The sequence below is a fragment of the Furipterus horrens genome, unplaced genomic scaffold (genome assembly GCF_987537825.1).
Source record: "Furipterus horrens unplaced genomic scaffold, mFurHor1.1.pri manual_scaffold_3, whole genome shotgun sequence".
NCBI classification, from domain to species: domain Eukaryota; kingdom Metazoa; phylum Chordata; class Mammalia; order Chiroptera; family Furipteridae; genus Furipterus; species Furipterus horrens.
The window spans coordinates 167,074,451-167,098,895 of record NW_028327173.1 but is presented as its reverse complement, the minus strand read 5'-3'; the positions used below and the strand labels follow the sequence as shown (position 1 = coordinate 167,098,895).

The 24,445-nt window shown below is 38.2% G+C and overlaps 1 protein-coding gene and 1 pseudogene across 1 annotated transcript in view; both read left to right on the top strand.

Moving 5' to 3' along the window:
* Window positions 1–24,445, top strand: part of CSNK1G1 (casein kinase 1 gamma 1) — a 130,288-nt gene that overhangs the window by 15,419 nt on the left and 90,424 nt on the right. The window lies entirely within an intron of this gene.
* On the top strand, window positions 15,846–17,535 carry LOC150016622 (large ribosomal subunit protein eL6-like; annotated as a pseudogene).

The following is a 24,445-nucleotide window of genomic DNA, read 5'->3' as shown; positions in this document are numbered from 1 at the left end:
GATGATGATGAACACCGTTAGCTTTACCTTGTCTGGGAAATATTTCATCTGCCCTTTCCTTCTAAATGATAGCTTTGCGGGATAGCGTAGTCTTGGTTTTAGGTCCTTGCTTTTCATCAGTTTGTATGCTTCTTGCTAGTCCCTCCTTGCCTGCAAAATTTCTTTTGAGAAATGAGCTGATAGTCTTATAAGGACCCCTTTGTAGGTAACTGTCTTCTTTTCTCTTGCTACTTTTAAGATTCTCTCTTTATCTCTTTAACCTTTGGCATTTTAATTATGTTATGTCTTGGTGTTGTCTTCTTTGGGTCTAGCTTGTTTGGATTCTCTGTGCTTCCTGGACTTGTATGTCTCTTTCCTTCACCAAATTAGGGAAGTTTTCCTTCATTATTTTTTCATATAAATTTTAAGTTTCTTACTCTTCTTCTTCTCCTCTGGCACCCCTATAATTTGGATGTTGGCACGTTTAGGGTTGTCCCAGAGGTTCCTAGGACTCTCCTCGTTTTTTTAATTCTTGTTTCTTCATTCTGTACTGGTGACTGTTTATTTCTTCCTTATGTTCTAAATCATTGATTTGAACCCGGTTTCCTTCCCTTCACCATTGGTTTTGTGTGGATTTTCCTTTGTTTCACTTAGCTTAGCCTTCACTTCTTCCTTTATGTGTTTGCTGTACCCAGGCCTATTTGTCAAGCCTGTGAGCCTCTCTAAAGCCCTGGCTGGTTTGGCTCAGTGGATTGAGCGTCGGCCTGCGAGCTAAGTGTTGCTGGTTCGATCTTCCAGTCAGGGCACATCAGAGAAGGAAAACTCTGACTCCAAAAAACCTCCGCTGCCTTGCGGCATACCTCTTCAGGGGAAAGGCTAAGGGAGTAAACCCCGACAGAAAATCCGGAGCCGGAGTCCCTAAGGCGGTTTGACGTTGTAGTCAACACCGGCAACTCCTGCGGCGCACCTGAAGCCAAGCTGTATTGACTCCGTCTTTCCCTTGGACCCTTCAGCTGCGAAGAGGGGGGGGGTCTGCTGCATGGGCAACAGCAGACCCTCCATATCACCCTGCCCAGGCTCTGTAGCTTCAGCTTCACTGGAGAGGACACTCCAGCGTCATCGCAAGATGTCGATTCAACACGGGAGGAGACAGATACCGTGTCACTCCCGAGTTGGACTGCACAGCCATTCTCAGCGGTGCAGATAGACTCTTAAGAAGCTACACCATCGTCTCTCGAGACGGACGGCTGCCGACGACGACGAGCCTCTCTATCTCCAGTGTTATGAACTCTTCATCTGTTAGGTTGGCTATCTCCTCGTCGCTTAGTTCTCCCACTGGAATCTTGATCTGCTCCCTCTTTTGGGCCATACTTCTCTGTCTCCTCAACTTGACAGGCTCCTGTGTTTGCCTCAGGTCTTAGGTAGAGCTGTTGCACCTGTTATGTTGTAAGGGGCGGAGACTTAGACATTTGTCAGTGTAGGGTAACCTGTTTGTCCAGGTTGTGGCGCTGTATGTGGGGGAGGGATCTGAGAGGATTCAATAATCCAAGAGATGTTGAAGAGCTTCAGCGAATGCTACTCGAGTCCGATGATGAGAATGATGGAGTCAAATGCGAGAATTAAAGTGATATAGAAAATGAAAATTATGTGGCAGTTCATCAGAAGATTCATGTACAGAACAAGATATTTCTGTTGAAGAAAGTGAAGATGAATAGACATGAATGAAGAGTATTTTTTTTTTTGGAAAGAATAAAGAATCAAAACGGGAAAAATCCAATAAGACGAATTAGAAAACTACCACAGAATATTTTTGTCAAATTCCATTAGTTCATCCAAAGGCAAAAAATGCCAAGAGAAACTTGAAACTGCTTTATTGCAAATGATATTTTAGGTCTAATCTTATTATATACAAATAAATACATCGATTATATCTTAAGCTGGTTTTCACAAGAAAGAGATGCTTTATGAATAAGCAAAACTGAATTGAAAGCATTTTTAGGCCTCTTTTATCTAGCTGGTTTACATCACAGCAGTCGGCTAAATTTGCAGGATTTATAGGATATACATACAGCTCTCGACAAGCAGAAAAAGAAAAAGATGTGTTAGGTGATATGCATCTAAAACAAATAGCTTATCAAACTATTTTTCAAGTGTTGTAAAAAGTATTTATGGCTTGTGCATAGCAATATGGTTTGGGATGATTGTTACAAACGTTTTGCAAAGCTAACTATTGAAGATTTTCATTAATTAATGTTAAATAATTTTTTTGGTTACATTTTTTTAGCAATATCCATGTTCCTGTTATGTGAAAAGAAAAATTATTATTCCTTATGTTTTTATATTTCTTTGTTTAATAATTTCTAAGTTGTAACTGAAAATAAGTACAAATTGTGTATTTTGTTATATAAATATAGTAAGTGCAAATTTGCAGTGTTTTAAGTTTTTTTCACATTTCAGTAGTCATTTAGTAATGACTGTATCTCTGCAACCTACCATATAATTTTTTTGACTGCATCTTCCTCAAGGTTTAGCAGTGCCTTTTTCTTCATAGCACCTGGAAAACACTACTCTCTCTCTCTCTATGAATTTACCTACTCTGGATATTTCATGTAAATTCAATCATATAATAGATGGTCTTTTGTGGCTGCTTCTTTTTGTATGTGTGTCTGCTCTTTTAACTTCACATAATTTTTTCTGGGTTCTTCCATGTAGCATATGAGGTCTGTCCAGAAAAAGTCCAGCCATTGTTACTATAACGAGAATGGTCTGCGTGATATAATCAATGTAGCCTGACAGCTAAGGAGAGTGGACTGGAATGTGCGTGTGCAAACAGGGATGTCTTCACTGTACTAGTCAGTGAGGGAAGATGCTGTTGAGTGAGCATGTGTACTGTGTGGCCATTGCATTCAGAATGATGGACATAGTAGTTTTTAGAATCCCCAGATCAGCTTCTAGTTCTCACTGTCAGCCGCCTATCTTTGTTGATTGCAGTCCATACACGTTCAAAGTTCTTAGGTGTTCTACTTGTTGCAGGCCCTTCAGAACATGGATCCCTTTCAACCGATTCTTGACCATCTTTGAAGTGTTAGTGCCACACTTCTATTTGCGCTGCACTCATTGCATCCCCCCCAAAAGCCTTCTGAATCGTATGAATAGTTTCTGCAGAGGAATGTTCAAGCTTAACACAAAATTTGAGACAGATTTGTTGCTCTACTTCCTCATTTTGAATTCCAGGGCCACACAGTACACACGCTCACTCAACAATGTCTACCGACCCCCTGACTAGTACAGTGAAGTCATCATTGTTCACACATGTGCATTCCAGTCCACTCTCCTTGGGTGCCAGGTTACATCGGTGTTGCACAGTTCCTGTTGTATCAACAATGGCTGATTTTTTTCCGGTAGATCTTTCATATGAGATCTTACCAAGTGCATTTCTTCCTACATATCTTCTTTCTCACCCTCTCTCATCTCAGGCTTTTAGTTCTGTTTTCCCTTGCCTTAAGCTGCTTGCTCTAGAAATGTTCCAAGTCAAGCATAACAAAGGTAGAGTCCTTGTGCCAGTCCTTGAGGATTTTGTTAGGCCATAACTTTCAGCCATAATTCTTTGAGACATATTTCTATTACTTCTTTGGCACTATCAGCCTGCACCAGCAATGTAGCTGTGGTCTGCACTGCCTCTGCTGAACTGGGGAGTGGGAGATGGTAGGCAGTAAATTCAAACCCAGTAGCACTTATTCTGTTACATTGCTTCTTTGCTAAACCTTTCCTGATTGCTGTAAGTTTTTTGTTAGATTCCAGCGTTCCGCAGAAGTTGATTCTGACATTTTTGCCAGCTAATTTGTTGTTTTTGTGGGGAAGATGGAGCTCTAGAGTTCAATACTCTGCCTTTTTTTGGTGATGTCCTTCCCCTGCTCCCTCCTTTTTAAGTTTTCCTTCTGAATCTTTAGAAAGATTAATTTTTACAGTATGTTTTCAAGAACTACAGTATAGTATAGTCACATATAGTTTAAAGATAAAAGTAAACACTGTATCCATCACTCAAGAAATAGACCATTACCAGTACTTGAGAAGGTTCTATGTGTCCCTTCCTTTTTCTGACCTCCTAGAAGGAATCATTGTCCTTAATTTTATGTTAATTAGATATGCAAAGAAATAGAAAAATTTCGTAACAAGGAGAAAAATCAGTCAATGGAATTAGACCTTGAAATGCTGAGATGATAGAATTATTACACACAGACTTTAAAAATAATTATGAAAAAGCTGAAGGATTTAAAGCACATGTGAAAATAGGAGAGAAGTGGATATGATAATAAAAACAAATTTTTGAGCTGAAAAATACTGGAATCATTGCTTTTAATTCAATATTCTTGAGTTTTAGTGGGCAGGTTGTTTCTGTAATCTTTCGTATTTCCAGACATTGAAAATAGATCCGTTTTTTCTTCCTGCAAGCTTTTTTGCCCATTGACAATTCCCAAATCTTGCTGTTAACTGGCTTCATCATTTTTCTTAACATTAACTTGACCCAATGTTCTATGTTTTAAGAATTTGAAACAAAATTATGTTTAGTTTTACTACCAAATGTAGAAATGTCAGTAACAAAACTTTTTCAGCTAATGAGATAAAAATGCTAAGATCCAAAAAACAGGCATGTAACCAAGATGATTATTGAGTGAAGGAAGTAAGGACTAATAAGCTTGGTATTGACCATAGATATTATTTGAGAATGAATAAATACACATTTCATCAAGTATTCACATTTTTACTGTATTTATATATTTAATGTAATTAAATGTATTTTGATTTAATATATTTTAATTAATATATGGTAATAAATAGTATATAACATTTTATATTTTATAGCTAACCATTGAACTGCACACTTTTAAACATTTTGTAGGCAAGGCTGTGCTGTATCCTTGTTAGGATAGTACTGACAGCATAAACCTCTTTATTCACTCTGCTATCATTAAACTAAGGTTTAAAACATCCTTGGTATTAAAATACCACTTTCCACTACTAAACATACTTTAAATTTCTAAATTGCTACACTTACCAGTACAGTACTGATTTCAGGGCAACTGGGATTTGTCTCTATGTGGACCAGGTTAGGACAATGAATTCTTTTTCTTCAGCTAAAAATTTTGTTTTAATTCTTTTTTTCCAAATATCTTCATGGTTTATTTTTGAATAGTCTAAATTAATGGTTGAGAAAATTGAGATAAGTAGTAATTTGGGTCACTGGCTTATCTATGATTAGAATTCAGAATTTTTAGCCCTTGGTTCAATTATTACATTCAGTTCCTCTATGAGACATTCTTGCCTGATTACAAGATTGTGTACCTTTGGCTTTCCTGCATTTGTTTTCTTTTGGTATTAAAGTATATCAAGGTGTTGAGTTGGTTATTCAAAATCATTAATTTTTTATGTGGAGGAATTAAACATTGAGTTCACTTAATTTTTATATTAAAATTATATTGATTCTTCACATTGTTATAAAATCTTGAGTTCAGGATGACAGATTACTGGTACATGGTTGGGAGAATTTAATCTTGTCTTTGATTAGAGTGACCAGAGAGTTCAGACCTCTTACCTGAGAATATATAGTCTCTGTGTGCCCAGTAAGAAATAATGTATGCTGTGCACAAAAGATTGGGTTTTTAAATAATCAGAGACCTCTACTGGAAGCAGGTCACTATGAACTTTGTACTGTTTATTATTTTCTTATTTAAAGAAGTTTTTCTTAGCAGTATCTCAGTATTTTGTCACCGTTTTGATTATATGGACAAAGTATTTAATTTGATTTATTTTTCAAATAACTTATGTGATTCTTTTTTCCCCCAAGATTTTATTTATTTATTTTTAGACATAGGGGAGGGGAGGGAGAAAGAGATGCAGAGAAATATCAATGTGTGGTTGTGTCTTGGACACCCCCAACTGGGAACCTGGCCTGCAACCCAGGCATGTGCCCTGACTGGGAATCGAAGCAGTGACACTTTGGTTCACAGGCCGGCGCTAAATCCACTGAGCCACACCAGCCAGGGCTGTGATTATTTTCATATGTGAGCATTGTACAAAAATGTGAACAACTTAAGAAAGTTATAAAGCACAAAATTAAAATCACATGTAATGCTTCCTAGAGAGTAATCATTATTAGCAATTTGTTCTATCATCATTTCGAATTCGTTCTATTATTATGAGTTATACTTATTTTTTTAAATAAAAAATTTTTTTTAGATTTTATTTATTTATAGTTTTAGAGAGAGGGGAGGGGAGGTAGAAAGAGAAGGGAGAGAAACATCAATATGAAAGAGAAACATTGATCAGTTGCCTCTCGTACATACCCTATCCAGAACCAAACCCACAACCCAGGCATGTGCGCTGACCAGGAACCAAACTGGCCATCTTTTGCTTTTTGGGATGATGTCCAACTGAGTCACACCACTGAGGGTTAAAATTAATTTTAAATAAATTAAATTATACAGTTTAGTATCCTTTTTTCTTTTTTACTTATAATTGAGAAAACATTTCATATCATACAGTTACTAAATGGCTATATAAGAAAAATTATTATTTTTAATATGCTTTATTGATTATGCTGTTACAGTTGTCCCAACTTCTTTTCCCTTTGTTCCTCTCCACCCAGTGACCACCCTCCCTCCAGTTGTCCCCCACCCCTTAGTCGATGCCCATTGGTTGTGCATATAGTTCTTCTCAACTTCTTCCTGTGTACTCCATTCTCTCCTACTATGCTTCTTAATTCCTGTACCATCTCCTTCCCTTTCCCCCCTTCCCCATCCTTAGTGACCTCCCCCCGCAAATGTTCCCCATACCTATAATCTTTCTCACTCTTGTTGCCTACTTAGTTTGCCTTTGTTTCGGTTCCCTAGCTTCTGTTGTTGGTTGTTGTGATACAGTTTTCATTTTAATGTTCATAGTTTTGATCCTCTTTCTCCTAAACAAGTCCCTTTAACATTTCATATAATAGTGGTTTGGATCTGATGAACTCCTTCAGTTTTACTTTGTCCTGAAAGCACTTCCTCTGCCCTTCTATTCTGAATGACAGCTTCACTGGATAGAGTAATCGTGGTTGTAGGTTTTGCCTTTCATTACTTTGAATATTTCTTGCCAGTCCCTTCTTGCCTACAGAGTTTCTTTTGAGAAATCAGCTGATAGTCTTATTGGGACCCCTTTGTACATAAAGTCTGTTCTTCTCTCTTGCTGCTTTTAAGATTGTCTCTTTATCCTTAACTTTTGACATTTTGATTATAATGTGTCTTGGTGTGGTTCTTCCTGGGTCCAGTTTATCTGGAACTCTCTGTGCTTCGTGGACCTGTAAGTCTATTTTCTTCCCCAAGTTAGGGAAGTTCTGCTTCATTATTTTTTCACATAATTTTTCAATTTCTAGTTCTTCACCTTCTGGCAGCCCTATGATTCGGATGTTGGCCTGCTTATAGCTGTCCCATAGGTTTCTGAGCCTCCCCTCATGTTCCTCACTTTTTCTTTCCTCTTTCTGCACTGGTTGACTGTTTGTTCCTTCCCTATGTTCCAATTTATTGATTTGATTCCTGGTTTTCTTTCCCTCACCACTAGTTTCATATGTGTTTTCATTCATTTCAGCAGGACTAGCCTTCCTTCTTTTTTAAGATCTGCTGTCAAGTCTGTAAGCATTCATTAACGAAAGCTCTGAACTGTGCCTCAGAAAGATTTCCTATTTGTTGCTTAGTTAGATTAGATATTTGCTGTCTGGTCAGCTGCGTCACTGGGATCTCTATCATGATCTGTGCCATCCTGACAGTTTTGTGTTTACCTTTGCTTCCTGGGCAGGGCTGTCATACCTCCTATGCTATTGGGGGTGGAGCCCTGTGCACTCGTCACAACCCGGTGACCCTTCTCACCACACTGTGGCACTTTGTGTGGGGGTGAGGGTCCAGGATGGATTACTGCCGTCCACTCTCCCCTGAAAGACAGGGAGCCTCCTCCTCCATCCTCACCCCGTCTGGCCCTCACAGTCCAAGGCAATGGGGGTGTGCCTTCCCTGGCATTGGAATCACGAGCTGACAGGTTTGGTCTTTAGCCAAGGGTGCTCCTCAGGCGCTTCTCACCTCCCCGTAAAAACGGGTGTCTGTGCTTACCGCTGTCCCGCTGCCGTCCCTGCAGCTGCGGCCGCCAGCACAGCTTGCCGTCTCCACCCCAGTTTCACCCCTCCTACCTGTCAGACGAGCACCACTTCTTTATAACTTCATACGTTGGACTTCCATTTACCTTTGTTTTCTGGAACTTCTGGTTATTTATTGTTTTGCAGTAGTTGTATTCCTTCTTAAGTGTGGAGGGTGATGGAGTGTGTCAGTCTAGGCCTCCATCTTGGCCGGAAGTTTAGTCTGGATGAGTATTTCTTCTTTATATCTTTGCTGGACTTTCATGCAGCTCAGTTTTCTGGAACTTCTGGTTGTCTCTAGTTTTGAGGTAGTTGTATTCCTTCTTAGTTGTGGAGGGAGCTGCAGTGTGTCTGTCTAGGCCTGCATCTTGGCTGGAAGTCAGGAAAATTATTTAATTACACCTCTGTTGTTGGTTTTTTAGTTATTTTAGATAGTTGCTGCTATTAAAATCCTGAATAAACATTTTGACTACATTTTTAGGAAACTTATTTCCTTACAGTATAATAGATGAACATTACTATTTATTCCTTAAGGCTCAATTACTGAATATTTTACTGGGGAGTGTCTCAGAGAGGTGATATAGTCCTCTTAGCAAGGCATGTGATTGTATTTCCCTGGAATTGGCTAACATTTAGCCTCCATGTTTTTCTTTCAGCTTTACCAATGTTAAGATTTAAAATGATATTTTTATATAATATTTTTAATATGTATTTTGTATGTATAATACAACACAGTGCTTTTGAGTCCTTTGGATATCATATACATCTGGCAAGTAACTTAAGAAAGTAAAGTTAAATAAAATTTATGTAAAAATAAATTTGTACAGTTTGAGCCACATCAGATTGTATTAATTCCTGACATGTTAAATGGCAATGAAATTTGCAAAGGATCTGCTTTTTCTAGTTTGCATTGTCATATGTGTAAGACTTGATAGAGTCTGCTGATGAGTCCACCATGAGTTTTGATGTGTGACTATTATGTGGCCCTGAAGGATGTAGTGTTATGGCTACTAAGAATCATCTCCACCCTTGTCTGAAAATCATCTATGGAAAAGATGGTTTGCTAAGAAAATTATTGGTGGAATGAGAATAATATAGGCAATGGCTCACCTAACAAAGAGCAAATTGCTTCAGAGGAGTTTGTATTTGATATTATAATTATAGACTCTTCCTGTTTATTTGTATTAAGGATGTCAGTAGACTCCTAATTAGAAATTATTTTTTATTAACTTGGTTTATTGCTTGTATTTGAATACATAAAATAGCATTTTTCTCTAATATTTTTAAAATTATTATAATTTATTAGTTAAGAAAGACTGTTGGGCTGATCTTGAAACTAATTTACCCTTTCTAAAGTGTAAGGCAATTTCTTATAAATTGATCATTTTCAGCACACAAATCACATATCCTGGATCTGCTCTCTTTGCCCTAATTAGGAAATGAAGTAACCTTTATTTAGTTACAGTTTTACACCCATAGCAACTCTTGTAGTTTTATTTCCCTAGAAACATCGCATATGCACAGCTGCAAACTCAGGTATAGGCTAGGAAGTTTATTTTCTAAAAGTCTGAATCCTCGTGGATAGAGAACAGACTGACAGCTGTCAGAGGGGAGGGGAGTTGTGGGGCTGACTGAAAAAGGTGAAGGGATTAAGGAAAAAAACCAAACAACAACAAAAAAACTCCTCATAGAAACAGACAACAGGATGGCAATTACCAGAAGGAAAGGGGAGGGGAGTGGTAGAAGAGGCTATAGAGGGCATAAATGGTGATGGAAAGAGACTTGGCTTGAGGGGTAAACACATAATACAATATACAGATGATGTATTATAGAATTGTACACATGAAACCTATATAATTTTATTAACTAATGTCACCCCAATAAAAAATTATAAATAAAAAATATATGTTAAAAAATAAGTAAAAGTCCGAGTCCTAAATAAAACTCTTGGACTTAAGAGTTTACTTCTAAAGCTTCCAGGAGCATAGTCACCTGCCTTTACTGTCACATAATGTTACTAACAGGTTTGGTTATAGCTTATAGCAAGTTAAAGAAGGAAGACTACAAATCAAGGAAGGAAGGTGCTGCTAGAGCTGAACATACCAGCTATAAGAAGTGACTTGATATATAAGAAAAAAATACAGTTTTAAAGCTACTATAAAAAATTTGTAAGCTGAAGCCATTTAGTATGGTAACATTTGAAATTATACACTCTTTAGGGCTAAATGACATAATTTTTCATAGGAATATACGCTGGTTGTTCTCAGTCATCAGAAGTTAAATTCACATAATATTATGTATTTGGCTGACTAAGAGTCCATGTGTGAGAATATACTCTAAAATTATCTCTTCCTTTTAAATAGTTAGATCTCATTCCTTTTTCTTATTGTATTGATTAGGACCATTGTTTAAGTTACTTTTACAGTGGCTTTTATTTAAGTATAAAATATGTATATCTTAGTGTTAGGGTTTAAAAGTTTAAAGTTCAATTTAGTAAATTCATCTATTCAGGAGATAACATTATAATGATTTGACTAATAAGGGATTATTACACTTAAAGATATTTACATCTATACACAGGTACAATTTGACATATTTACCCCCATATACATTTTTTAGAAGTATTTGGTTAGACAGAGTTTTGGTTGGTAGAGGCATGAGTGGATTAGGAGGTTTGACAAGGTAAAGGTTAATTATGGAAAGGAGCAAAATGGTTAGGTAGGAATGAATGGTAGTTGGGGAAGAGAAAATAATTAATCTGAAGATTAATATACTAATGATTTTATTCTTGGAATATTCATTAAAAGGAAGTTTTTCATTATTGTAATGTCACATTTTTCCTAGGAATTTTGTAAATACCAGATATTGTCATTTAGTCTTTAAGAGTGAAAAGTTCATGTAACTGATTTATGATTATTAAGAAGTGGTATAAAAGGAAAAGAGTTATCTTTTGAGTAACAGGAGTTTTCTTTCCTAGAATTACAAAGCATTGTTTTAGACACGGACTTTTATGAAGCCAAATGTGCAAAATTATGTGTTTCACTACAGTGTCTTGATAATTGAATTGGGCCCTAGTTCATGGGAATCCTGTGGGCGTGTGTACATTTGACTTCTGAGCAAGCTACTGAAGAAGGGTTTGTTTTAATTAATGTTTCACAAAGCAATGCTAAAATACGGACTTCAGGGTGGTTTTTTCCCTTCTTCTTTGTAGTGGGCTTACAATTGTTTCTTTTTCCATTGTGCTGTTCTTGGCTTTAAAAAAGAAACACCCTTCTTACTCATTGCTTTTAATATTTCAAAATGAAACGGATATGTGTGTCTCTTACTTTAGTGTAATGGTTTTAAATACAGAGCAGTAATTCTTCTCTTGTGAGGTGGTGGGAGGCTATTTCCTTCTCTGCTTCTCTTAGACATCTTTTTAGTGTATTCACTAGGTTTTCAGTTGAGAGGCTAAGGGCCTATTTGCCAGTCAGAGACTATTACTATACACATAGGCCAGAGACTTAATGGATTCTTGTGAATTCAGTATGGAGTCACAGGAAGGAAAGGAGAAAATTCTAGGTCTGTTTGCATTGTAATAAATATAAACTATCAAATAAGCCAGAACAAATTCAAGTTCTTCTCAGGATTCTGTTTGTTTGGTGTGGAGGTGCAAGAAGATCAGGAGAAACTGCAAACTCCTTGGCCCTCTGCGTGGATATGAGGAAAGGGCCCTCTGTAGTTTATGGTTGTCTTTTGTCTGTTCACTTTCCTTACCTGTATACTTCCTCCTTCTGCTTTGAAGCTGTTTATAGGAAGGACAGGGATGAGGGGAAAGAATACTCTTGGTGGGCTGCCCCACATCTTTGTTCAGTTTTGTTGTTTTTCCTTAGTAGTCATTCTTATTTTACCAATAAGGAAATTGAGGCATAAGCAGAGGTTACTATTGCCCCAGATTCTGTCCATTGCTTTACTGTTGAATTTTTTGTAAGTTCGTTTGTTTTCCCCACCCTAGAGATGTGAAACCATCCTAACTTCCTTCTTTACAGAGGAGGTACATTGATATAATAATAATTTACCAGTTAGTGATTTCAGCCTGATTTCCTTTATTGGCAGATTGTGATATTGGGACTGCATTGGTTTTTATTATAAAATACACTTGTGGCTGATTTTTGGCAGCCGCAAGAGGTGGATGTCTTTATATAGTGTTGAGATAAAAACTGCATCATGATAGACTTTATAGTACTGTTTAAGTTAGGCTATCCATAGAAATTTGTCAGCATCCTAAAACAATTACATGAGAGAATAACCAATAAGGTTGAATTAAGAAGCATATTTTTAAAAAAAAGATTTTATTTATTTTTAGAAAGAGGGGAAGGGCGGGAGAGAAGCATCAATCTGTGGTTGCCTCTTGCGCACCCCCAACTGAGGACCTTGCCCATAACCCAGGCATGTGCCCTGACTGGGAGGTGAACTGGCAACCCTTTGGTTTGCAGGCCAGTACTCAATCCACTGAGCCACACCAGCCAGGACAAGAAGCATATTTGTATGAATAATTTTTCAATCAAGTGTGTAGAAGGGAAGCTAGCCAGTTTAAAATGGTGGTGGAATTTACTTTATTGCATAAGTAATATAATGAAAATAATTAAAAATGAAAAGAAAAGGAGAATTTCATCATGCTAACATAAATTCTTTTTATTTTTCGCCCTGACTCGTGTGGCTCAGTGGGCTGGGCATTGTCCCGCAAACCTAAGGTCAGCGATTCCATTCCCAGTGAGGGCACATACATGCGTTGCTGGCAGGGTCCCTAGTTAGGGGCGTGCAAGAGGCAACCAATCAATGATTCTCTCATATATAGATGTTTCTGTCCCTCTCTTTCTTCCTCCCCCTCTTTCTAAAATGAAATAAATAAAAAACAATTTAATTGTTTTTATTTTTCATTCTTATTTGTACTTGTTTGTTTATAAATATGCTTACTTATTATTATTTGATAATACTATCTTAATATATATTTATAGTCTATAAAGCCATATTTTAAAAATTGGAATATTGGGGAAAATTTGAATGTTTTAGAAATTGATGGCAAAGACTGGAAAGTAAAACTGTTGACCCTTGAACAATGCAGTGGTTAGGGGCACTGACACACCCCCATTCCCCACCCCTGCAGTTGAAAATCCATGTATAATATAATTATGTTTCCCCCAAAATATGACTTAATAGCTTACTGTTGACCAGAAGCCTTATCAGTAATATAAACGGTTGATGACCACCTATGTGTTATATGTATTACATGCTGTATTCTTACATAAAGTAAGCTAGAGAAAAGAATATTCACATAAGAGAAATATATATTCAATATTTATTGAAAAATATTTACATATATGTAGACTCACGCAGTTCAAATCCATGTTGTTCAAAGGGTCAGCTGTACTTCTTATAGTTATTTGATAAAGGACACTCCTTAATAAGGAACTTTGCAGGGCTGAAGGAGGAGAAGAATAAGGAAATGAAATGTACAAGGAAGGTATAATTTTAGAACCTTTTATGTAACACAATCTTACATTTATTATCAGTTAAGAATAGGTGTCTACCTTTACTTCATTTCCAGTGATATGGAAACCTATCTTTAAAAGAAAAGTATTTCTACTATTAAATACTACCTAAAAACAATCTATCTATCTATCTATTTATTTATTTATTTATGGAATTTTTATTTATTTATTTTTAGAGAGAGGGAAAGGGAAGGAGGAAGAGGGAGAGAAACATCGATGTGTGAGAGAAACATCACTTGGTTGCCTCTCACACGTTCCCAACCTGGGACCTGGCCCACAGCTGAAGCATGTGTCCTGACTGGGAATTGAACCTGTGACCTTTTGCTCCATGGGATGTTGCCCAACCCACTGAGCCACACCAGTCAGGGCTGGATTTATTTTATTTTATTTTTTAAATATTTATTTATTTTTAGAGAGAGGGGAAGGGAGGGAGAAAGAGAGGGAGAGAAACATCAATGTGTGATTGCCTCTTGTTTGCCCCCAGCTGGGGACCTGGCCTGCAACCCAGGCATGTGCCCTGGCTGGGAATCAAACCAGTGACCCTTTGGTTGGCAGGTCAGCATGCAATCCACTGAGCCACACCAACGAGGGCTATTATTTAAAAAAAAAAAAAAAAGTTAATAAAACACCCTGAGCTGGCAAAAGAGTAGGGTGAAAAAACGAGAAATCAAATTCAGAAAGGTCTGCAAGCACCTAATGACTGCTGCCCTAAGGGCACTGCTGGTTACAGATGACTTTTATTTTTGTTTTTAAGTGGTGCACATGGGACTCAGGAGACAAAGAGTAGAAGCCATGCATTTTAGAGAGTCAGGCCAGAGATCCACCTTCCTAAAATCAGAACTCAAAAGGTTTTATACCCACTGGAAAAGGAAGAAGCAGGAGAAAAAGAATCGCCCTAGCAAAGTGAGACAGTCCAAAAACTTACCCTTCTGAGCCTTGGCCATGAATGGAGGGAAAAAATTTTTCCAGAATATTTATAATTGTAAACATGCTGCATAAAGTTTGGGGAGTCTACTATCTTTGTGTTTCAAATAAAATCTCTAAGCTGAAACTTGTTTTGAGTAGTTATAGCTTGTTATTGTGCCCAGGCAAATACAGAAGTGAATTCAAATCTTTTCTGGAGGAACGTCCTCTTAAAGGCTTTACAGAATTACCAAAGATAATATTCCAGAGAGCATGAACTCCCTGTAAAAAAACGTAAAGCACACGAGGAAATAGGTTACCACGAGCAAAACAAACACCAAAACCAGAGCCACAGAAACTTCAGGTATTGTCATTACTGGACACTGAGCATAAAAATAAGTGTGCTACTGACTTTAAACTATAATTGAAAAATAAAATTTAAAATGAATAAATGTGCTTAATATATCTGAAGAAACAAATGGGAGAATTGAAAGTATGACTCAGTAATAAGAGATTGTCCAAAATAATCAGAATGAAGAAACCAAAAATACAATAATTAGCCTTTACTGGTGGGGCTCAGTGGGTTGGGCATTGTCCCACAAACTGAAAGGTCACTGGTTTGATTCCTGGTCATTGCAAGTTCAATCCCCGGTCAGGGGTACATACATGAGGCTACCAATCAGTGTTTCTCTCTTCTCTCTCTTTCCCTTCCTCTCACTCTAAAATCAATTTTTTTAAAAGGCATATACTCAGGTGAGGATTTAAAAGAACCTAAAAATAAATTAAAAAATAAAATGGTGCACCTGTTGTGAAAATCAGTTTGGTAATGTCTCTAAAGTTAAACATAGAACTTCCATATGACCCAGCAATTCTACTCCTAGGTATATATTAAAAAGAATTGAGATCAGTCTTGAAGAGGTATTTACACATTAATATTCACAGCAACATTATTTATAGTAGCCAAAGGTGCAAGTAAGCCAAGTGTCCATTGACAGATGAATGGATAAACAAAATGTGGTATATGCATACAGTAGAATATTATTCAGCTTTAAAAAGGAAATTTTGACACATGCTTTAACATGGATGGACCTAGAAAATGTTATACTTAGTGAAATAAGTCAGTGCAAAAGGACAAATGTGATTCCACTTATATGAGGTACTTAGAATAGGCAAATTCATAGAGACAAAATAGAATAGAGGTTACAAGGGACTATGGGGAGGGAGAAAACTATTTAAGAGTTTATGATGAGGAGTTCTTTCTCCCATCTTGCAAGATGGCGGGTGAAAAAACTGAGAAGCTGGATACTAAGGAGAAGAAACCTGAAGCCAAGAAGGCTGATGCAGGCGGCAAGGTTAAGAAGGGTGACCCCAAGGCCAAGACACCTAAAAAGGGGAAGCCCCACTGTAACAGAACCTCTGGGCTGCTCCAATTGAAACAGAACCCACGGGCTGTTTAGTTAGGGGTCCGATTGCCCGCCGTCAGAATCATAACTCTGAATACCAGAGTTTGGTGAAAAGAAAAAGAATTGTTTATTTACACAAAGTCCTGCCTCCCCCTCCCAGACCTGGCCAGTCTTAGGAAAGTCAGAAACACCGTTTCCCTACTTCCTAGGCACAGTTCAGCTTTACCAGCAGCTGCCAGTCACTCAGTTCTGATTGGGGAGGTCCTTTCTGTGCTGTGGTGCCCTCCAGCTCTCAATGCAGAACCGCCTGGATTCTCAGCCTCCTTGTAAACTGCCTTCTTCCTGCAAACCGTGTGGATCTCCTCTCCTCAAAGCAGCCTGGCAAGAGCCTTTTCTTAAAGCAGCCTGGAGATCCCTTCTCCAAGCCAGATGGAGGGAGCCCACAAGAGCCAGAGAGTGAGGGCGTGAGGGCCACAGAAAGCCTGAGAGAGAGAGCCTCCTAGAGCCAGAGCCAGCCCAAAATGTCCACAGCTGCTTCTCTCCCTCCCTGCCTCCTCTCTCCCCCTGCGTCCTCTCACGCAGTGGGTGTTGCAAAGAGTTCTGACCATTCACAGAACCCTACGTAGGCTCTGTCTGCTTCTTCTGTACCAGCCGATAGTCCAAGATCCTCATATCTTCCTGAGTCTTGGAAGTAAAGCGGATCTTTGCAACAATGTATCCAGCCACTAGCTCCAGGCATGCAAGGGCATCCTGAAAGCTGCTTCCTGCTCCCTATCTCCCAGTCGCAAACTCTGGGGTTTGTTTTTGGACTCCCCTGTTTCTGTAACAGCACTGCAGCCGAAATCCTGTCCTCGTCCGAGGAATTGGCAGGTATTCCCAGTCAGCGATGTATTCCCGAAAGGCCATGTACAAGAGGAAGTATTCAGCAGCTAAATCCAGGATTGAAAAGAAAAAGGAGAAGGTTCTTGCTGTCACAAAACCAGTTGGCAGCGACAAGAACGGTGGTACCCGAGCGGTTAAACTTCGCAAAATGCCTCGATACTACCCCACTGAAGATGTGCCTCGGAAGCTATTGAGCCACCGCAAGAAACCCTTCAGTCTGCACGTGAGGAAACTGCGGGCCAGCATCACTCCCGGGACCATTCTCATCATCCTCACCGGGCGCCACCGGGGCAAGAGGGTGGTTTTCCTGAAGCAGCTGAGCAGTGGCTTGCTACTTGTGACTGGACCTCTGGCCCTTAATCGAGTTCCTCTGCGTAGAACACACCAGAAGATTGTCATCGCCACCTCCACCAAAATTGGTATCAGCGGTGTGAAAATCCCGAAACACCTCACTGATGCCTACTTCAAGAAGCAGCAGCTGTGCAAGCCCAGACACCAGGAGGGGGAGATTTTCAACACCTAGAAGAAATATGAGATTACAGAGCAGCGCAAGATTGATCAGAGAGCCGTGGATTCCCAAATTCTGCCAAACATCAAAGCTGTTCCTCAGCTGCAGGGCTAACTCCACTGTTTGTTCGCTCTCACAAACAGGCTTTATCCTCACAAGATGAAGTTCTAAGCTTTTGAAAAACCCAATTAAATAACTGATCTTTAAAAAAAAAAAAAAGTTTATGATGAGAGTGAGGAAAAGTTTTGAATTTAGGTAGTGGTGATGACAACACAACATTGTGAATAAATTTAATGCCAATGAATTATATTGGGTTGGCCAAAATGTATGTTTGTTTTTTTTCTGTAAGATGGCTGTAGTAGCACTTAGTTTCTTTATAACTTCATTTGAAACAATTGTGTTAGATTGTATATTGACAGCTGTCACATCAGCATGTGTTTTTTAAAAAATTATAAAAATTGGTGAATTTTTGTATAGCCATTTCAATATTGAAGATGAAAGGAAATATGCAGCATTTTCAGCGTATTATGCTTTAGTAGTTCAAGAAAGGTAAAACCACAACTGAAATGCAAAAAAAAAAAAAAAGATTAGTGCAGTGTAGGGAGGAGGTGCTGTGACTGATGAAACGTGTCAAAAGTGACTTTCGAAGTTTCATGCTGGAGATTTCTTGCTGGATGATGTTCCATGATTGGGTAGACCAGTTGAAGTTGATAGCAATCAAATTGAGACATTAATTGAGAACAATCATTATTATACCATGTGGGAGACAGCTGACAATACTCATAATATCCAAATCAATAAAATTATTGGTGAATATGAAAAATGTCTTTTATTTTACAGAAAAGAAATATTTTTTTCACCAATCCTATATATAGTTAAAATGATAAATATTAATGTTATGTATAGTTTACATATATACATCACAACAAACAAAAAAGTTAATATATGGTTGGGAAAAAATTTAGCAGCAGTCTTCTTTGGTGGTGAGGTTTTACTTTTAAGTATTTTTGACATATATTTCTGTGATATCTGATTGTTTTTGCTAATAAGCATGTGTTTCCATAATCTGGGGCAAAGCAAATGTATAACATATATATGAAAATTTTAATTTTGTCCAGAAAGTCTAATTTCTAAATATTGTTGATAATCTTGCCAATTAAAAGTTTTGGATTACTTGATTAGATGATTTTCTATAGGACTGAAGTCAGTTATGTACCTTCAATAACGTGTAAATAAAACTTTCTTAACGGTTATGTTTTAATTGGTTACAGATATTTTCTAGTTATATCTGTCAATTATTTTTTAACCTCTTTGTCTTGAAAAATTATTTTTTAAATGTATATATTGAATTATTCATTCATTCATTCATCATAAATTTGTTGAGCAACTACTGTGTGTTAGTTTGTGTACAGATTGTTTAAGAGAAACTGCTTGGGACTGCAGAAGTGTCTTCCACTGACTCAATCCTGCTGGTTTTTGCAGCCAAAAGTTAGGGGACTTATCTTCCTGGTGCTGGAACCGTGGGTTGGGGGCCCTGGTGTCAGGCTGGATCTCCTTGTTCCCAGGATATCCCTGACGAATTTTATACACCACACGTGTATGTGGGACCAGACCATTCTGCATCTCTGCCCCTCCTGCCAGTTTGGATGGATGTAGTTACTTTTAATTCCATAGTTTTCAGACTTCCATTCAACTCAATTTGTGATGGTTCTGAGAGATGGTTGCTCTGTAGTTTAGTTGTAATTTTAATATGGTTGTGTGGGGAGGTGAGCCATGTTGACCTATTCCACGAACTTGACTGGAAGCCTTATGATTTTAATTTATTCAAGAGAAAGGTATTGCATTTTATGTCTGTAACATAAATACAAAGAGATAAACCTAATAAATCAAGCCAACTTTGAAACAAACGTAATTTAAGATTCAAACAACTATTCCCTTCTTAAAATAATGACTTCAAGAGGCCAGTTATTCTAAAAGTGCCTCTCAGAACATTTTTGAAAAAACTTATTGTATACTTCTTAATATTTTCAAGGATGCCTGCTTTTTATCCTTTGACAGTAGACACACTTTTGTAGTATTTGGAACGGTATATATAATTTGACAGAAATATCAAATGTGACATTTTATGAGGTAGCAACAAGTAAGCACAAAGTCTAATGGCTGAAAATTTGGATAAATAGTTCTCACCTGACTGGTGTGGTTTGGTATAATCCTGCAGAGGGAAAGGTCGCTGGTTTGATTCCCTGTTGGGACATCTGCCAGGGTTGCAGAGAGGAAGAGGATAAAGTTATACAGGTAGTACAGTGAAGTTTATAAATGATTTGCTTTGAGCAGGAGAGCCACCTTTTCTACATGAGACAGAAATGTGAATCTTTGCAAGCATGTTTTGCTGGTTTGATGTTAGAAAATTAAGGAAATTTTTATCTTTTTTTTTTTTGTTTGTTTCTGTTAACTGACAAGATAAAAATGTTAATAACTAAAGTTTACATGATTACTTAAAATTAGTTATGCAGAACTGTAAAATAGACATTTGAAGTTTCATTCTTGCCCTTTAATTCAGTTTCTCAGATATTAACTGATGTTCAATTTCTTATGTATTCTATTGGACTTCTTTATAAGTACATGCAAACTATATCCACACGAGATTGCAAAAGGTTTTTGAATGTTAATTTTCTGAAGTGGAATCATACTACACATATTATTGAGCACAGGCATTTTTTAAAGTATATTTTATTGATTATGTTGTTACAGTAGTTCCAATTTTTTACCCCTTTGCTCCCCTCTGCTCAGTACCCCCTTCCCTCCAGCAATCCCACCCCCCCTTAGTTCATGTCCGTGGGTCATGCATATAAGTTCTTTGGCTTCACCCTTCCCTATATTATTCTTAACTTTCCCCTGTCTATTTTGTACCTACCAATTATGCTTCTTAGTTCCTGCACCATATCCCCATTTCTCCCCCTCCCCCACCCTCTCCTAACTGATAACCCTCCAAATGATCCCCATACCTATGATTCTGTTCCTATTCTGGTTTGCTTAGTTGGATTTTGTTTTTATTTTCTTAGATTCAGTTGTTGATAGTTGTGAGTTGTCATTTTAGTGATCATAGTTTTGATCTTATTTTTCTAAGTAAGTCCCTTTGACATTTCATGTAATAATGGCTTGGTGATGATGAACTAACTCCTTTAGCTTCACCTTGTCTGGGAAGCACTTCATCTCCCCTTCCATTCCAAATGATAGCCTTGCTGGATAGAGTAGTCCTGGTTGCAGGATGCCTTTCATCACATTGAATACTGCTTGCCAGCCCCTTGCGGCCTGCAAAGTGTCCTCTGAGAAATCAGCTGATAGTCCTATAGGCACCCCCCTGTAGGCAACTCTTCACCTCTCTCTTGCTGCCCCCAAGACTCTCTCTTTATCTTTCACCTTTGGCATCTCAATCATGATGTGTCCTGGTGTGGTCCCCTCTGGGTCCACCTCACCCGGGATCCTCCGTGCTTCCCAGACCTGTATGTCCATCTCCTTCACAAAATTTGGAAAGTTTTCCTCATTTCTTAAAATTCTTGTTTCCTCATCCTGTACTGGTTGACTGGTTTTTTCTTCCTTATGTCCCAAATCATTGATTTGAACACCGGTTTCCTTCCCTTCACCATTGGTTTTGTGTGGATTTTCTTTCGTTTCACTTAGCATAGCCTTCACTTCTTCTCTTATGGGTTTGCTGTACTCAAGCATATCTGTCAAGCCTGTGAGCATCTTTATCACTAGTGTTTTGAATTCTGCATCTGTTAGGTTGTCTTATCTCCTTGTCGCTTACTTCTCCCACTGGAAACCTGATCCGTTCCCTTTTTGGTCCATATTTCTCTGTCTCCTCATTCTGACAGGCTCCTGTGTTTGTTTCCCTCTTTGTCACAGGTAGAGTTGTCACTCCTGTTACATTGTAAGGGGTGAAGCCTTAGGTATTCCTCAGTACAGGGTGACCTGTTTCACCACATTGTGTAGGGGGGAGGGGTCCGAGAGAGAACAATGCCACCTGCTCAGCACTCGTCCCCTTTCCAGGCACTTCTCCCACTTCTGTATGGAATTGGCACCTCTCCAGCTGCTGCCCTGGCCATCGTTCCCAGAGTGTGTGGGTCTGCGGACGTTCTAGGACCGTGGGGGCCCTTTAAACAAGCGGACTCTGCTGAGACCGGCAGTTTCTGCCTCTACCCCAGTTCCCACTGGTCTACACAGTCAGAAACAATGAAGCTTGATTTTCCCCGGTGTTGGGACCATGAGCTGCTAGGTCTGGTGAGGAGCTGGGAATGCTCCCCAGGTGTCCCTCCTGACTTTAAAACGTATGACTGCGCTTCCTGCCAGCCCACCCACCGCTGCTGCCACTGCTGCCGCCACCACACCGCGTCCTCTCTACACCCTGGCTCTGTCTCTCCTACCTGTCCGAATGACTATTTCTTATTTATATATTTGTTTTATGGACTTCCATGCACTTTGATTTTCTGGAACTTCTGATTGTTTTTAGTTTTGAGATAGCTGTATTCCTTCTTAGTTGTAGAGGGAGACGTAGCATGTCTGTCTAGGCCTCCATCTTGGCTGGAAGTCTCGATCAAGCTTTTCTGGCATTTTTTTTAACTTAGTAATATATTTGGCTCTCTTTCTAAAATCAGCACATTTAGATCTACTTTGTTTTTCTACGTTCCTTATTGTGGGAGTCACATATAATCAGAGCCCATATGAATGTAGTATGAGGCAACAAGATTAGTTTCTCCAATTCACTGTACACTGGGCCATTCCATTATTGACTATTATGGTAAGTGGGATTGGGCTTCACTATTGGCTTCACTATTTTATGTATTTTTCTAAGGGAATAAGGTTTATTTGTATGATATGACTCCCTTACATATTTCAGCACAAGTTTTATGAATTTCTTTACTTATTTATGGATTGATCAAAGTGGGACTGAACAATCAAAAGAATTGCAGCTAAATTTTATTTAAAATGTTCAGTAGTGTAATTATCCTCCAATGATGTTGTGCCAACCCATACTTCTTCCAGTAGTGGATGTGATTTCTATTTCTTGTGTGAAGTATAGAAGAGCATCTAAGGATATGGAGAAATTGTATTTCCATTTTCTTACTAATAATGGTTGAGGAACTTTGGGTAAACAACAAAGATAATCAGAGAATATTAGGTACAATTAGAAATATGAACAAGAATGGGGAAAAATATAAATTCTTAATGTTGGTCATGTAGGAAATGCAGTAATTGCTGACCTCGTCTCATCACCCTGATTTTTTTCCCTTAATATACATTATGAATGGAGATATATTTTCTGAATTCAGAGAAATGTATTTTGTTAAAGATTACTTGTATGGAGCCTAAAGTCATTGTTCAGTTTTAATAATGCAAAGAAAACAAACAGAAAAGATGAGAATAAATGATTTTTACTACGATAATTAAGTAAACATATTCTTGGATTATGTACACATTTGTACAGTCAGCTCACAGGCGTCCATAAGAAGCTCACGGACTTCCAGACAAGATGGAGAGTTCATTATCACCAAGCCATTATTATATGAAATGTTAAAGGGACTTATTTAAGAAAAAGAAGATCAAAACTATAAACAGTAAAATGACAACAAACTCACAACTATCAACAACTGAATCTAAAAAATAAAAACAAAATCCAACTAAGCAAACAAGAATAGTAATAGAATCATAGGTATGGGGATCATTTGGAGGGTTATCAGCTGGGAGGGGGAAGAGGGAGAAATGGGGGAAATGGTGCAGGGATTAAGCAGCATAATCGGTTGTACAAAATAGGGGGAAGTTAAGAATAATATAGGAAAGGGTGAAGCCAAAGAACTTATATGCATGACCCATGGACATGAACTAAGGGGGTTGGTATTTCTGGAGGGAAGAAGGGTACTGGGCAGATGGGAGCATAGGGGGAAAAATATTGGGACTACTGTAACAACATAATCAATAAAATATACTTTGAAAGAAAAAAGCTCATAGACTAGAGACTTTTGCTTTATTATATATTATTTATATGATACTAAGCAGGCAGTCTAACTCTCTTCTTTTTTAAAAAATTAATTAATTAATTTGTTTATTTTTTTGTATAGAGAGGGGAAAGGAGAAAGAGAGGGAGAGAAACATCACTGTGTGGTTGCCTCTCACTCGCGCCCTCAACTGAGGACTTGATGTGCAATCTAGTCATGTGCCCTGACTGGGAATCAAACCAGCGACACTTGGCTCGCAGGCTGACGCTCAATCCACTGAGCCACAGCAGCCAGGGGCTAATTCTCTTCTTTCTTACAAAGTTTTAAGGAAAACAATGAAAGTGAAACATAAGTATGTGTTAATGATAAGAATATTTTTTTTGTTGAGGATACTCTCCTGGATTATTAAAAATAGCATAAAATGTATCTCATTGTAAACTTTTGTCTTGGGTTTGGTCCTGACTTGGGACACTGGAGAACTCCAACAGGGATGAGGGTTAAGATTTTTTGTGTCTCAGCTTTATTTTCATGTTGAAGTTGTGCACAAGATCAGCTTCAGGCACTTGGCCTTTGTGTACTCAGTCCACAAGGAAAACTAGACCAAAGTTGAGTTTCCCAAAGCTTTATTTTAGTCTAGGACTGCTCAGTACCACTAGGGTTTTAGAAAGTCCTTTATAGGAGTAGTCTCCGTCATTCAGTAACTTGTTTAGGATTATGTGATTGCTTTCAGTGCTTGATAAATGGTGGGGTAAGAGGAGGGTGAGAGTGAGTAATATTATAGGTTCTGTCCAAATTAAAATGAAGACCTTTTATTTATTTTTTTAAGTATATTTTATTCATTATGCTTACAGTTGTCCCAATTTCATTTCCCTTTGCTCCACTCCACCCAGTACCCCCATTCCCTCCTGCAATCCCACCCCACTTATTCATTTCCATGCGTCATGTATATAAGTTCTTTGGCTTCACCCTTCCCTATGTTATTCTTAACTTCCCCCTGTCTATTTTGTACCAACCGATTATGCTGCTTAATCCCTGCACCATATCCCCATTTCTTCTCCTCCACCCTCGCAGCTGATAACCCTCCAAAT